Here is a 16,448-nt window from a genome sequence, read left to right as displayed (position 1 = left end):
ACATAGGAGTTTATCGCACCTACCTTAGAACGCCCCCTGAGCGTTCTTAAAGGGGCCATTCTGGGAACGGGAGGCGGTGGGGAAAGCTGTATATCGCACAGCGAGAACACTGCTGCTGCCGAGCGTTCCCCTTCTGTTCTGGGAGCCTTCCGTTCTGTTCTAGAGGGCCGATTTTCAAGAACGCTTGAGAAAGCGTTCCCGAAAATCAGCCCTGGGGAACGCTCCCAGAACGGAAGGGGAACGCTCGGCAGCGGCGTTCTTGCTGTGTGATATTCAGCATTCCCCGCCGCCTCTCGTTCCCAGAACGGCCCCATTAAGAACGCTCAGGGGCCGTTCTAAGGTATGTGCAATAAACTCTATAGACTAGAGCATCAGGTATGAAGTCAGAAATCTTAGTGCCAGCCTAGAATTCCCAACACTAATGTCATGACCTTATCATTGCAATTGTATATGTCAAGCTACTGAAAAGGAGGAAGATGTGCTCCTCAACATTTCAATCTAACAGAATGGAGAGACAAGAGCACTAGAGTGTTACTACCACATCTTTGTGAGTTCCTGAGTGTTGGAGGCTGATTCAACAAGTGTCACATATGGACACTAGCATTTTTGGTGACTACGCCCTGCTCTCCATTTTTCTGCAATATCAGTATCTCTTTTGACTCTCAAAGCATACTTTTATTTTCCTTCTATGTATTATATGATTATAGATGGAAAGGCATCAAAAATACACCGTGCACGAAAGCAGTTCTGTCTGAGATACAAAGTGTAGGTAGGGGAGAAATTCCACACCAGTTCTGATAGCCTCTGTACAGAGTGCAAAAAGGTAAAACTGGGTAATAGTTTGTATTAGGATTTATTGGTAGTTAAGGTGTTCTTTTGATTGGTAGTTAAGGTGTTCTTTTTACAACCAACAAAATTTACTTCACTGTCCAGTTGACTACAGAAAGAAGAATGGAAAGCTGGCTACTGATCTAAGTAGTATTTAAAAGTAAAAGCTTTAAAGTGGAAACATCATGTCCAAGCACGAACAATAATCTATTTAAGAGGTACCTGTGGGAACTGCAAAAATAGAAAGAGTTGAAATAATAATGACTCCAGTATGTAAGCACCTTTACTGTGAGACAATGTCTTTCCATCTTGCAGAATACCCAAAGGTGCCAGCCTTTTAAGCAGTAAAACCACCAAATAATGCAAAGAGCCAGTGGCGCTACTAATGGCGTATCAAGAAGAGGTTCCAGGCACAAAAGCCTGGGAGTATTCCCAAACAGAAAACAAATGGCAATATGCAGGCAGTGGCAGCAGTGAAAAAGGTGTGAAATGAAAATGCAGCACTAGGAACTGAAATTGGAGTTGCAAATTATTTGTATTAGATTTTAATTCATTTTTATAGCCGATTCTAAATCCAAAGATCTCCAGGCAGCTTACAACAAAGTCAATTTTAAAAAATAAGTAACCATATATTATAAAGATTAAAATATATCAAATAGTTTATTAATTATTATTTTAATTTTATTTCTCTCCAAACCAACCAGGCTACACTAAGGATCTCACCCAACTTCCTCATCATTTTGGTGCCCTCAGTGGTTGCATGCCCCCAAAGGCAGCATCTGTTTGGCCACACACCACTCTCACTGGGAGGAAATGGTTTACCTAGTGATGGCTTGCAACTGCAACCTCAGAGTGATCCAGAACAAGACTTTGTTTCCCAATATGCCAGCCAGCAGCAGCAGTTTGGGTGTGAGACAAAAGCTGTTTTGTTGTCCTACAATGTTGTTTTTAACTGGTGTTCATTTGTTTAACCTATATGCTACCTTTCTCCAAGAGCAGGACCCAAGATGGCTCTCAAGGAAAGGAAAGTGGGGGGAAAACCCCTTAATGGGGAGCAAATGGGACTTTGCGTATGTCCCATAGATCCCAAGCCCAGCAGCACCTCATCATAAAGCTTACTTCACATGGAAATATCTGGTGAAGTTTATAAGCTTTTTGGAAGGAACTGTCTTTTTTTACTGAACAAAAAACATGCAATATGTCACTGTGGCAGGATACAAACCGCCGCTTTGCGGCGCTTCCCCGCCTCCGCCGTTTGCTCCGCGCGGGAGCTGCAGCAGCCAAACCGTGCGGCTCCCGCGCGGAGCAAAAAAGAAGCTCCAAAATGGAGCTTCTTTTGGAGTCGCGTTTGCGACGTAGCGAGGTGCCAGGGGCGCACTCACTACGTCACAAAGGACGCGACACGTCTGGACGCTATGCGTCCAGTACGTAAAGATGGCAGCGCCCATGTGGAAGGGGCGCCGCCATCTTGTACGTATAGGATACGTACTAGGGTTAGGGGGGTGCGGAAGCACCGCCCCTTCCTAACCCTAGTACGTATCCTATACGTACTATATGGCGGTTTGTATCCCGCCTCAGAAAAACAAATGAAACCACTACTGCACACTGGTACAAGCTGAGTCGTCCTTATCCAAAATGCTTAAGGACTAGAAGTGTTTCAGATTTTTTAAAAAAGATTTTGGGATATTTGCATATACTGTAGATATTGAGACATCTTAGAGATAGGACCCAAGTCTTAACACGAAATTCATTTATGTTTCATATTCGTATACACCTTACAAACATAGCCTGAAGGTAATTTTAAGCATAACATTTTTAATAATTTTGTGCGTGAAATGAAGTTTATAAACAAGGAACCATCAGAAAGCCACCCATGTGGTCAATTTTGGGGTATTTCTGGTTTCAGAATTGTGGATAAGGGATACTGAACCTGTGTAGTAAATATTTTGATTCTTAATTTTTCAGCCATGGTCAGGCAATCAGAAGCAGCCTTTCAGTTTGCACATTCCCCTCTTGCCTAAACTTCAACTGCACAGCTTCCTCTTCCCCAAATTCCATTTCCACATGTCCATTATTAACCTCTACAAGCATCACCCTTAAGCAACTAGAAACCATGTTCATGTTAGTAAACCAACCTCATTGTCCAAGCTTCACTTTTAAAGCTAACCACAGGGTGTGTTAACCTTGGTGCTACCATGCTTAAGGCCAAAATAGGGTAGGAAATGGATATAGACAAGGAAGAATGAAAGCAGGGAATGTCTAATTTCTTATTTTAGTTAGAGGGGCATTAAGATACATTGTATAGCACTCTGAATCTTATATTAGATTTCCAGGACAGCATGGCTTGATTGAAACCCCCTAACTTGAGCAAGTCACACTCTTCTTTCATGTCAAACCTCCTCTGAAAAATCTTGCAGAGAAAACTCTATGATAGGGTTGCCCTACGTTGGAACTGACTTGACAGCACATAACAACAAATATTTATACAGTTGGCCTTCCGTATCCATGGATTCTTTATCCACGGATTCAACCATCTACAGTTTGAAAATATTAAAAATATATATAAATTCCTAAAACAACCTTGATGTGGCCATTTTATATAAGAGACCATTTTACTAAACTGTTGTATTTAATGGGACTTGAACATCCATGTATGTGAATGTACGTATTTCTGAACTTCTCCCCCTGGTCTCACACCAATGTTCACACACCCTTAGCTGCAGGAAAAAGATGGACAGTTGGCAGAAGAAAACATGGTATAGGATGAGAGAAAGGGTGAAAATTAAACAAGAAATCTGCTCACAGCTTTCAAACGTCTTCACATTGGCATCTGGAATACCAGCTCTTTTGTCCTCCACACTGGCACTGAAACACACACTCCTTCTTGTTCCCTTAAAAGCCATCATTCACCTACATTTTATGGGCTGGAAATTAGTAAAGCTATGAAGAACAACTTATGGCACTGAATGAAGTCAATTGCCAATATATTTTAATTGTACTAGCAAGCAGACAAAATTGGAAATGCAGCAAAGGAAGGACCATTTTTTTTAAAAAAAATCATAAGCAGCCAGTGTACTTAGCAACATGCTATTTTTAAAAGCAGTTTTGCACAGGAGTTTATTCACATGCAGCATTTTTCAGTAGGCCTCTGTCCCTTTCCAATTTGCTCATTCTTCATCATAGGCCTGACAATACATTATGCACTCTTGGCCTCTTTAGTACAGCTACTTGGCAGGCAGCACTGCACTTTATAAGATTACTTCTTAAGACTTCCAATAATACCCAAGCCTATACAGTATTGCCTTTGAAGTCAACACTGGCAAGCTATGTCAACAGAAGCTTGAAAAATACAAGATTGTCACCAATCCAGATAAAAGTTTCCAGCATGCGCTTTTTATCTGCCAGTTTCAGATCTATAGCTAGGGTTGCCATAACCCGCCCCCCCCCGTGACCAGCACGCTTTTGGGGGGCCCCTCCCGGCCACGGTCCGGTTTGGGCCCCCACCCGTGCCTGGTTCCCTGTTTGGGGGCCCGCTCCGGCCATTGCCGCTGCCGCTAATGCGACTGCTGCGGCGCCAACCCACCTCCTCCTCCAGCTCCGCCTTCCTCCTCTTCCTCGCCTCCAGGGCGAGGGCTTGAATGCCGCCCAGGCCTCAGCAGGGGCCAGCGGCAGCACGCGCGCCTGCCCCACTTCCCTCGGCGCGTGCGCGCGGGGAAGGAAGTGGGGCAGGCGCGCGCGCTGCCGCTGGCCCCTACTGAGGCCTGGGCGGCATTCAAGCCCTCGCCCTGGAGGCGCGCCTGCAGGCTTCAGGGCAGGGAGAGAAGGGTCTCTCCTCGAAGGGAGACCCTTCTCTCCCTGCCTTGGGGCTTGCCCCGCCGGCCAGGCAGACTTCAGGGCAGGGAGAGAAGGGTCTCTCCTCCAAGGGAGACCCTTCTCTCCCTGCCTTGGAGCTTCCCCCGCCGGCCAGGCAGGCTCCAAGGCAGGGAGGAAGGGTCTCTCCTCGAAGGGAGACCCTTCTCTCTCTGCCTTGGAGCTTCCCCCGCCGGCCAGGCAGGCTCCAAGGCAGGGAGGAAGGGTCTCTCCTCAAAGGGAGACCCTTTTTCCCCTGCCTTGCAGCTTGCTCCTCTTCTTTCTCCTCCTCCTCTTCTTCTGTCTCCTCTCCTCCTCCTCTTCTTCCTCCTCTGCTCCTCCTCCTCTTCCCCTTCTTCTTCTTCCTCCTCCTCTTCTTTTCCACCTCATCCTTCCCCTCTTCCTCTCTACTTCCTCTTCTTCCTCCTCCTCCTTTCCCCCTCTTCCTCCTCCTCTTCTTCCTCCTTTTCTTCTTCTCCTCTTCCTCCTCCTCTGCTTCTTCCACTCTTCCTCCTCTTCTGGTTTTCACCAGAAAGGGAAGCACATTTCTGCCATCTGTCTAGGAATAATGCCAAATGTCCTCCATTTTTATCATGCCTAAGAATCATGCATTTATATGAATTTTTTTTTAAAAAAAACATGATTTTTGTGTGTCCTCCATTTTTAAAAAATGTGTCCTCCATTTGAAAATTTTGTCCTACGTTTGTCCTACATTTGTCCCAGTTTGGAGGTCCTGACTTATGGCAACCCTATCTATAGCCTACTTTTGAAAATGTATCTGCAATATGTTTGTCTGCATGTACTCGTATACAAATTATTATTATTATTATTATTATTATTATTATTATTATTAATATTCTGCTTAATCACTTGGAATCCAAGCGGATTACTACACACCCCTACCTAAAAGAACAATAGAATGGAGATTGCTGAGATTTATCAGAGAAGTACACCATTTCTTTGGAGTGGTGAGATGTATGGCCTGGGAGGTGCATACAATCTTTTGGGTGTCTAGGGATGTCACATTTGGTTGACCAATAAAGTGGTCCCAAATGGCATTTTGAACCCAAGATCATGCCCATCTCTGATCTACAGACACATGATGCAGCCACCCTGCTGATGCTAAGCAGGTCTAGAGCTTATCACTGCCTGGATGGGAAACCATCTGGGAATCCCATGAGTGATGGCTTGAATTCTGTTGGAAGAAAGATGGAATATGCATGTGATAAACTGAGTAAATGACACAACACAGTTAGACCACCAATCTGCTTAAGTATGGTTATTAACTGACATTAATCAGGAATGAACTATGGGTTTATTTGATCCTTTTCTTAGTGTTCTTCAAAAGAACTAATTTTCTCCTACATGGTTTTACCAGGACTAGTGCTAACAAGAGCTTCTGCTTGGGCTAAAACCTGAAACTAACAGCAGGTTATGGGTGCAGCAGTACTCTGATTAACAAACTACAGTTTTCATCCATGCCATGCAACAACTAAATTTGTACACAAGAAAAGAAAAGTCATGCAATCTGGTCGCAGTTCCTTAACCATCTTTCAGTAATCACAAACACTGTAGCTGCAGTGTCCGCAAACAGTTCATTTAGGGTTGCCATAAGTGAGGACCTCCAAACCGGGACAAATGTAGGACAAATGCAGGACAACATTTTCAAATGTAGGACACATTTTCTAAAAAATGGAGGACACGCAAAAAAATTGAGGCTTTTTTAGAAATGTTAATATAAATCCATGTTTCTTAGGCATGATCAAAATGGAGGACGTTTTGACATTATTCGTAGACAGATCACGGAAATGTACTTCCCTTTCTGGCCACCCCCCTCTCCCCATTCCAAACAGCACATTTGAGCATTGAACATGGCTTTATTTTAACATTGCCTCTTGCATATTTCAGAGGCTTATTCCACAACCAAACCCTTTGGTCAAGGGACTTTGGTTTTCCTTCATTTTGACTTGTTTTGTCTGTATTCCTCCCCACTAAATAAAGGAGACATGAAATGGAGTTAATGGGTACAAGTAGTTAAACAAAAAAGTCTTGTGAGACTCTGTAGGCAAGAGGTGCACCATGTTAAGAACTGCATTAAGCACACTTAGGCTGCTGCCACACTGCTTTCACTCTCATCACTCCATCCTATGGAATCCTGGGATTTGTAGTTTGTTGTGGTGCCAGGGCTGGGCTTTGAAATCTCAGGCATAAGAGAGGCAAAAGGCTTGGGCTGCATCTACACTGGAGAAATAATCTGGTTTGAGACCACTTTAACTGTCTTGGCTGAATGCTATGGAATTCTGGGAATGGTGGTTTGTTCCAGCACCACATCAGAATGGCAGTTAACCCCTGGAAAGCTCTCTGACCAAGGTGACCAATGCCCTCACCCCAAAATGTAGGGCACCCAAGCAAAAAATGTAGGACATGGCCAAAAATAAAAGCTAAAAACACCCATGTAATTATAAATCCATGCTTCTTAGCCATGATCCAAATGGAGGACATTTTGAAATGTGACAGAAGAGGACATGTCCTGGAAAAGGAGGAGGATGTCTGGTCACCTTGTCTCTGGTCCAAAACACACTGCAGAAATAAAACAATGCTGGACTGAAATGCCCAGAGTTCCTCACCAAAGCTGCATCCACACTGAGGAAATAATCCAGTTTGAGAGTGACTTAACTGTCCTGGGTTAGTGCTGGGGAATGCTGGGAATTGTGGTACATTGTGGCCCCAGAGCTATCTCTGACAGGGAGTCCCATAACCCTCCAAACGTAGTTGAACTGCAGTGCCCAGAATTCCTCCCCAGGTGCATCCACACTGAGGAAATGGTCCAGTTTGAGACTGCTCAGTGCTGGGGAATCCTGGGAATTGTAGTCTATTGTGGCCTCAGAGCCATCACTGACAGAGAAGTCTCAATGTCTTCCAAACACTAGCATTCCCAGGATTCCCTAGCACTGAGTTAAAGCAGTCTCAAAGTGGGTTATTATTCCTGCAGTGTGTGAGAGAGATATAAAAGCTAGGGACTGGATTCATTTGGAGGATCTCTGTGTCCAAAACACACTGCTTGGACTGCCAGGGCTCAGTGCTATGGAATCCTGGGAATTGTAGTTTATTGTGGCATTGAGCTTTGGCAGTTAAAGGGGTCTCAAAGTGCAGAGGGGGGGGGGGAGAGAAAAGCCAGGGAGAGTGAATGAGAAGCTCATCTTGGCTGTGACTACTCTGAGAGGAGGAGGAGGAGGAGGAGGAGGAGGAGGAGGAGGGAGGGAGCCAAGGGAAGTGGCCAGGACCATCAGCCTCCTCTCTTCCACCGACGACTGCTGGCAAGAGGCTCTGCCCCCAGCCAACGCCTCCTCTGTGGACCATTCAGCTTCCTTTTGTCAAAAGAGCTCTGGTGCCACAAGAAACTACAATTCCCAGAATCCCATAGCACTGAGCCATGGATGTTTAAGGGGGGGGTCAAACTATTTCTGCAGCCTTTTGCTATCCCAAAGCCCTTCCTATTTACAAGCAAGGCAAAATCTCTTCCTTCACCAAGCCATTGAAAACCAACCCAAGTGGAGGGCTGATTGCTTCTTTCCCATTGGTCAGCTTCGGGAGAAATTTGCATATTACAAGTAAAGGTGTTTAGGGCCTCAAAAACGATCCTGTGATAAAGAATTACAACAATACTGACGCGGTAGACATTTAAAAGATGAGGCATTTAGACTCCCAGGGAAACAGGAACCATTTATGGCCTTTTTTTCTTTGCTCACTGTAACCTGGAAAGTAATGCCTTTTGCAAGACATATATACCAAGTGGGCTGGCAATAACTCTGAGTGGCAGATGTCTTGAAGACCTGCTCTCTAGGCTGAGCCAGGCAGGGAGGCAGGGAGGGTGGCACACAGCCATGGGGAGGGGTGGAGCTGCCTCCAGGGCCTTGCTGGGGGGGGGAGGTCCTGGGGGAGGGGCTAAACCAGGGTGGGACCATATGGCCCCGCCCCAAACTGGGAAATTCCCGCCCCCAGGTGGGATATGGCAAGCCTAAGTTCATTGCAAGTAACAATAGGAAGTAACTGCAAGTAACTTCAAGGAAGTGAAATGATGAAACTTATCACAAGTAGATGCATCATTAAGTAGACTGTGGAAAAAATAAACAAGCAAGCAAAAAAAGGTAGAATGAGCACAGTAACAGAAGGGGCAAATATTTGAGGGAGCCAAGAGTTTATGAAATGAACAGCCTCCAGATATGATGCATTAAGCCCATTACCACAACAGGACTTTCTGAACACAAGTTCCTTCTAGAAGCAGCTGGGGTGTTATCTTCCAAGGAGGCATTCAATGAAAGGGAGTCTTTTAGCAGCTGCTGAATAATTTTGCAGTGACATTTGTGTCCTGAACTGCAGCTTCTATATGCAGCTTTCTTTGGACAGCCTCTGGAGATCAGAATCAAAAATGCATTCCAAAGGACTAGATTAAAGTGGCTTCTCCATGGTTTTTCTTAAGGACAGAGAATCCATACAGGAAATAGAAAGGAAAGCATTCCTATAGACAGCAACAACTTCTTCAAAAGTAAAGGCTGGTGGACACAGATAGTAGCAAAGCTGCTACCTATCAAAAAAGGAGGGAGACAAAAAAAAATCATTGGGCTTACTGTAATTCCTTATTTGTTTGTTGGTTGGTTGAAAAATCAGGGCTGCAAAACTCAAGTCATGTCAGTTGAACTTCAAATTCTTCCCTTAGGATTACATGTAAAGAGGCCAGTTGCAGTTGCTCAGTGGCAAAAAAAAAAAGTGTTTTAAGGATGTTTTAATTGTAATTTGTTTAATTGTATTTTATGGGAGTGATTGGGAGTCATGGAATGTATATTTTAACATTGTAAGCTGCCCTGGTTGCACCACGCAGAGGGGCAGGATATAAATAAATTATTATTATTATTATTATTATTATTATTAAAATATTTTGATATCTTCTCAAAAGACCTTTCTGGTTTTACTTCTCATCTTCTAAAGCAGTGTTCCCCAAACTTTCTGGCCCCCATTTCTTGTTGGCAACAATAGTAGCACTCCCCCATGTGTCTTTCTTGATATTAGGTCTAATATTCTACTGCAAATTCAACCCATTTCAGTCGCTGCTCCCTTTGCATCCAGTCACCTTGGGAGCAGCATCTGAGCAGCAACCAAGAAGCCTCTCAACTGTGCTGGCCTTGCAGCAAAGGCTGGTCCAGGCAAAAGGCTTCTCAATCACTGCTTCCTTTGCACCCAGACACTCTGGGAGCAGCAACCAGACAACTGGCTGCCCAGCAACTGAGAAGCCTAATGTCATCTATCCAGCAAAATCCAGTGCAGGTAAGAGGCCTCCTGGCTGCTGCACAACCAGGTGCTTGGTTGCTGCTCTCAGGGTGACCAAGAGCAAAGGAAGAAGCTTCTCACTGGTGAGGAAGGACAGGATGGTTCCATCCCTGCTCTCCTTTCAGCAGCAGGAAAAAAACATTTTTGTGCTGTCAGGCTTTTTAATCTGATGAAGTTTTAAAAGGCTTTCAAATGCTTTGCAAGTTTGTATATAGTTTATAGCACACGTTAATATTTTTAATCCACAATCGTTTTAATGTTTTAAATTATTTTTTAAAACTTTACATTGTTACTTCTTAAATACTTTTGTATTGTTTTTAAATTGAATTGTTTTAAATTTGGAGTGCTGCTTGGTATGTTTTTAAAGGTTTCATATTTTTAACTTAGTATTTTTAAAAGGATTTTACATTTTTATTTGTTATATTAAAATGTTTTAATTGTGTTTTAAAATTATTTTATTGTTGTTTTTGTTTTTGTGGGCTTTTAAGGTCCAAGTTGGGAGAAAAGCAGCATACAATTAAATAAATAAATTTTGTTGTTAGTAATGTTGAGTCCATCTCTTGGGAGAAAGGTGGGATATATAAAATGAGGAAGAAGAGGAGATGGGGGTTTCCAGTCTAGTTTTTCTGGGAAGGGTGTTCCAGAGCCTGGGATCATTTACTGAGGGAGTCCCTCTCCTCTGTTCGCACCAAATGTACCTCTGAGTGTGATGGGACAGAGAGAAGAATCTCCCCAAAAGATCTCAAAATGCTGGCAATTTCATATGGGAAAATAACAATCTGGACCCAAGTTATATAGGGCTTTGTAGGCCATTACCAGTCCTTTGAATTCTGTCCAGAAACAGACAGGCAGCCAGTAGAGTTGTTGTAATAATGGAGTTGTTTGCTCCCTGTAGTCAACCCCAGTTAACAATCTGGCTGCAGCTCTTTGGACCAACTGGAGTTTCTGAACACTCTTCAAAGGCAGCACCATATACTGTGCTAAAGTAGCCCAAACAGGATGTAACTAGGGCATGTGTTCCCATGGCCAAGTCTGATCTCTGAAGGAATGGGTGTGACTGAGATTATCTAATCTATTTGAGAGTGGTTTTTGCAAGGTAGTAGGCAGGGATTTTCCCCCCTCCCAGCTTCACTATTTTTAACATAGATGCTCCCAAGCTACACTCTTCCAATCCTTTTTTTAAAAATGCAAAGCATGACTTCAATTTACCGACTTCATTTAGTATGGCATCAACTGTTTTAGGAAACAGTCCCCTCCTTTTTCAGCTCATAACCAGTGACAGGTTAGCAAAGATGATAACTGTCCTACCGTAGCTCCCATGGGAGCTAATCAGTATTAGTGCTTCCCTTTGCTAAATGCAGTGTGCAATACTGTTTTGAGAAGACACATCTGCATCTCAATTTGAATTCATGAGCCAATTAGCTTCAGCACATTTACAAAGCACATGCAGCAATCTTAAAAAGAACTATGCTTCATTTTTTATACCATAAAATTCAGAACATTCCACATTTTGGTCTAATTTTAAATGCTTTACAGCAAGAGTAAAGAATCTCTTTCAGTATGAGTTCTTGGGAGCTGCATTCTGGCAGAGGGCAAGGCCAAAGGCAAAGAGATGGGACCAAACATACTTTCATATTTGAACTTGCAAGTCTTACTGACAGTAACTAAGCCTTAAGAGAGGCATTTCACCTGTATGGAGTCAAGAGGCAAATACTAAATAAATAAATACCAGAGAAACCATGAAATGATGGTGTCACAGGGAAGGAAATATGAGTGTTTTGAAAGTCCAGATGGGCAGGTTTTGATTCCAAGGCCTCAGGTTCCCCACTTCTCTTTGATAGCCATAATCAAGTTCCTTCTTGAAAGTTAAGTTTAAGAAGGTTCTAGTTCTCATGGCTGAAGCAAAATGGAAAAACAGGATAGTACTTTGTGGTAAAGGTTGTTAGACAACAAAGAGCATCACTTTAAGGGCTATAAAACTCACATGACATTTACATTCCTAGACAACAATTGGCTCCCAACCTTTGGTCCTTCATTTGTTTTGGACTTCAGATCCCAGAAGCCCCAGACAACTTGGCCAACAGTCAGGAATTACAGGAACTGACGTCTAAAACATTGGGAGGACCAAAGGCTGAGCCCAGATAACACTTGAGTATAATATTCGCATATTCTATGATTCTATGAAACAAGGTGCAAGTGAACTATTTAAACAATACAGATACACAGTGCTTGCCATTTACACATCTCAAATCTGGTACAGCAATTTCTATGAATGTATCCGAGTAGCTCCTCCGTTCTTGCTGCTTGTTAAGCCACCAAAGCTGTCTTTCCTGAGACTGCCTCACTACCACTTTCACTCAAACTGACACTTTTTCAGAATCTAGATAAAAGATTACCCACAGCACTTGTGTTATTAATCTGAATTAGATTTCTGGGTGAAGATTAAATTTTGTACGCAAGCAATTTAATTGACAATGCTCAGGCTAATATTTCATCATATTAATTTCAACCAAATGGGGAATTCCTTTTGTTTGTGAATAAAATTCAAGCTGTTTCTGCCTGAAAGCCCTCACTGCATCTACTATTTGGCTTGAAGCCCATCAGAAACCTATGAACGGGGAATATTTTCTAGTTAGTGTGTGCCTCACCACCTAGTATACCTTAGCCCCAGGCTTAAAACATGAATGGCAGAAACCAAAGTTTTATTTGTCTTTCCTCCCTAGACAGTTTATTAGCTCTCTCAACTGAACTGAGTTTGTGATGGCCTTGAGAGAACAACTTTCCCAACATATTCACACTGAAAACCAATGACTTATAAAATTAAACTTAAAACTATAAGAAGACCGTGATGTGGTTTCAACACTGTGAGATACTGCATTAGCCATCCAACAAATCTTTGGGTTTATTGGTGTGAGCATACTTTTTATTGTTCTAACTTGACACATTTTGGGGGTTGCAGGGTTTAAGTCACAGGAACATGTACATAACATCAGCAGGACTGTCAGTTCAAGGGCTACACCACCTTTTATCAGCCAATTCCAGTGTTCCAGAGGCCCACAGCATGTTGTCATGGCTGACATTCTTGGAGACAGAAGTGGCACTGTGACATTTCTGGTTGCCTTGGGGGCCTTTTTCAGTGCAGATTCTTGCTTTTGTAGGGCACAGTATTTTTAAGGGTTTTGGCATAGAGAGGAGGGGGTTGCCCCCAAAACATGGGATTGGGCCAATTTGGGGGGGAGGGTGCTAAAGACTCTTAAGGATCATAGAAGTCCAAAGGGCCATACTGAACTTTTTTGAGGACCACATATGGTCATACAATTCCCACCTTGGGTATAGGTAAGCTACATTACCACTTACAGTGGGCCCTTGGTATCCACTGGGGTTCCAGGACCCACTGTGGATACAAAAATCCATGGATTCGCAAGCCCCATTAAGTACAATGGCATAGTAAAATGGTGTCCCTTATATAAAATACCAAAATTAAGGTTTTCTGGATGGATGGATGGATATACGCGCACACACACACACACACACACACACACACAGAGTCAGCTCTCCATATTCACTGATTTTTTTACCCACGAATTTAATCCACGATCTGAAAATATTTTTTAAAATATATAAATTCCAAAGGGCAAACCTTGATTTTGGCATTTTATACATGGGACACAATCTTACTGTGCCATTGCATTTAATGGGATTTGCACATCCATGGATTTTGGTGTGTCCTGGAACCAAGTGTGTGTGTCCTGGAACCAAATCTCAGCAGACACCAAGGACCCACTGTATGTATGTGTGTGTGTATAATATTTTCAAGCCATGAATGGTTGAATCCATGGATAAGGAATCTGTGGATACAGAAGGCCAACTGTACTTATTGCATCAATTAATTCTAAACTATTTTTACACAAAATGTACCTGAAATATATCACCTGGTTTTATTATTTTGTAACCCATAACCCACTGCTCCATTTCACAAATAGCCACAAAGCCCATTCACCCTCCAGCCATGAGACAAGATTAGCCTTCCATTGGCTTAGAAACAGATGTCTTCAGCAACACTAACTTTTCGTATTTAAGGAAATTAATTCATTATAATCACTGAACTATAGAGTCACTCAGTAAATTCTATCATAATGTTTAAGGAACTAATTTACTATTAAATTGAGCCATTTGCCAATGACAATTAGTACAAGTACAAAATGATACTGGTAAAACTAAAAATCAGCACTCTACATCAGGCAAACAGGCCAGTCCCTGCACCACAGGATAAATGGACATAAAACAGACATTAGGCGTGGGAATACACAAAAACTGGTGGCAGAACATTTCAGTCTCCCCGGGCATTCAATCTCAAACCTCAGAACAGCAGTCCTTGAACAAAAGAATTACAAAAGTAGATTGGAAAGAGAAACAGCAGAATTGGAATTCATCCACAAACTACAGTCCGCAGCAGTGGACTGAACAGAGGTGATGGCTTCCTGGCTCACTACACACATTTCAACACTATCTGACCCCATCTTCAGTGGGGTGTCCTACACCCATCTAGTCTCTTCACCTACAGGCTAACCAAAGGCAAACTGGCCTTGCCACTTCATCGCCATACATGAAGGCTGGTTCCCAATGCCTTTGTGCATCACTGACCATCATTAAATGTGGACTTGCCACTTCATTTCCATGCACAAAGGATTTTTAATTTGAATTGACATTCTCACATATCAATGACATATATATGTCTGTCCCTGGCTTCCACGCCACCAAATGCATCTGAGGAAGTAGACTGAAGCCTACAAAAGCTCATGCTGCTAACTTCTTTCTTTTAGTATCCATGGTCTTTCAGTTAGTCTCAAAGGTACTATAGTGAGAATAGGAACGAGAGAAGTCTTTGTATATGGTTAGTTCCATGTTTAACAAGTGCACCATAGTTCCTAATTGAACATTTTGATCTTTATTCCTTTAAAAACAATGGTGCATTTTTACACCTTATTCATTTTCCTCTTTTCCCATTATTTAAGCATTTATAAATTTATGCAGGCAGGCCAAGCCAATATGCCAAAAACCTATTACTAATCAGGAATGAAAAGTAATTAATGTATATAATCCAAGTAATTAATGTACAGAATCTATATTCCATTTTCTGAATAAGCTCAGCAAGTAATAGATTCAAGATCCATCCATAAATCTACTTATTCATAACATAATTCTCACAACTGCAACAGGCAGCTCAGAATTGTTAAGAAAAGTACCAGGCAAAGTTGCTGTAGGAGCAGCCACCTTCGTTTTCAACTACTGTTATATGCTGGGTGGCTATTAAACTGTAACTAATTGCTAGTGAGAATAATGTTTCAGGCCTTTTACATTCTGCTCCTCAGGAGCATAGACCACATGGCAGCTGGTTGTGAACTTTCACAACACTTTACAGATAAAATCACTCAATCCATTCCAGTTTTGAAATTGGGATTTATATGAGTCCAGTGGATGAAATCTTGGCTTCTGCTTGTCCTGTGTTATTGGATATGTTCCAGTTGAGACAGGATGCCTGAGAAGATCAGAGCCACTACATGTGTACTGGGTCCTTTCTCTTCCTAGTTAATAAAAGCAGCTACTACCAACCAGTCTCCCATAGCCCTTTTCTGCACAAGGTTCTGAAATATGTGGTGGCCTCACAGCTCCAGAGGTTTCTGGATTAAGCAGCTCGTCTATAGATTCATTTCAATCTATCTTCAGGACTGACTATGGGACAAAGACTGCTTTGGTTGCCACAGTGGGTGACCTACATAGGGAACTGTGCTGAAAGCACATGTTGCTGTTGGTTCTCCTGAACCTTTTGGTAGCTTTCCATATCACTATACACAGCATCCTTTTAAACAACCTTTCTGGGGTGGGTCTTGAGGGCACTGTTGCTTCCTGTCATTCCTGGAGATGCACACTCAGGAGGTGGCTCTGGAGGATTCTTGTTTGACTCTATTAGCATTGGCTTGCGGAGTTCCCCAGGGTCCAGTTTTGTCCCTTATGCTATTTAACGTCTACATGAAACAACCAGAAAAGGTCATCTGAAGGTCCAGAATTGGGTGTCACCAGTACATTGATAACTATCAACTGTATCTCTCCTTTCATTCAGTTCCAAGGAAGCTATTTCTGTATTAAGCCAATGCCTGCTGTCATTGGCGGGATACAGACCGCTCCTTTGAGGCAGCCTGCACCCGCCCCTTTTCCCTCCGGATTGAGGCCTGGGCATCCACAGCAGCAGCCCCAGAGGCCCCATTCTGCTGCTTCTCCAGGCCTTGGGGAAGTGGCAAAACACCGCTTCCCCATGGTCTAGAAAGGGGTGTCTTTGGGGCTTCATGCCCCAAGGACACCCCAACAGCTGTGGGGAAGGGGAGAAAGGGGCCACTCATCCCCTTTCTCTTCCACATCGCTGGGGTGGCAAAAAGGAGCTCTGTTTC

At 43.0% G+C, this 16,448-nt stretch overlaps 1 protein-coding gene across 1 annotated transcript in view; it reads right to left on the bottom strand.

The window, feature by feature from the left end:
• The window catches only part of MICU1 (mitochondrial calcium uptake 1), a 180,494-nt gene that overhangs the window by 152,710 nt on the left and 11,336 nt on the right, over positions 1-16,448 (bottom strand). The gene's annotated exons all lie outside the window — the stretch shown is intronic.

Source organism: Sceloporus occidentalis, unplaced genomic scaffold (assembly GCF_023333645.1).
Source record: "Sceloporus occidentalis isolate IW3139 unplaced genomic scaffold, rSceOcc1.0.p SCAF_2, whole genome shotgun sequence".
Lineage (NCBI taxonomy): Eukaryota > Metazoa > Chordata > Lepidosauria > Squamata > Phrynosomatidae > Sceloporus > Sceloporus occidentalis.
The sequence above is the reverse complement of the archived record's forward strand: the minus strand, read 5'-3'. Positions and strand labels throughout refer to the sequence as shown.